Source organism: Aptenodytes forsteri, unplaced genomic scaffold (genome assembly GCF_000699145.1).
Source record: "Aptenodytes forsteri isolate BGI_AS27 unplaced genomic scaffold, ASM69914v1 Scaffold181, whole genome shotgun sequence".
NCBI classification, from domain to species: domain Eukaryota; kingdom Metazoa; phylum Chordata; class Aves; order Sphenisciformes; family Spheniscidae; genus Aptenodytes; species Aptenodytes forsteri.
This window is the reverse complement of record NW_008795702.1, coordinates 2,102,456-2,102,889: the sequence shown is the minus strand read 5'-3', so window position 1 is coordinate 2,102,889 and position 434 is coordinate 2,102,456.

Sequence of the window (434 nt, the reverse complement as noted above, 5' to 3'; positions counted from 1 at the left end):
ACTGTTAAACAGATTTCCTTACCTGCTGCCCAAAGCAAACCTTAATGTATTCCGACCTAGATTACGCCAAGGTGGAGCGACAGACCAAAGCTGTAAATTTACCATCCTTTATCATGCTGGGAGAGGAATACGCTATGAAATATCACACAACAAAGAGTTAAAGGAAGTCAAGAGTCGACACACGATGAATAAACCCGGCCGTGCCCACTTGGCAGTAGAACCGCCGACAGCCGTGCTGTTAATAGCGTTCGCGCTCGGGTTCCTTCACTTAAAACCCTGCGGCGTGCCTGTACAACACAGCCCCTGGAGCAGGCACGGCGCACCCGGTTAGGAAAAAAGCAGGCCCGAGGCCGACTTCGTCCAGGAGCGGCCCAAATCCCCCGGAGGCGGCTGCCGGGTCTAGAACGGCTCCCGGGTCTGGAGCAGCCCCCGAG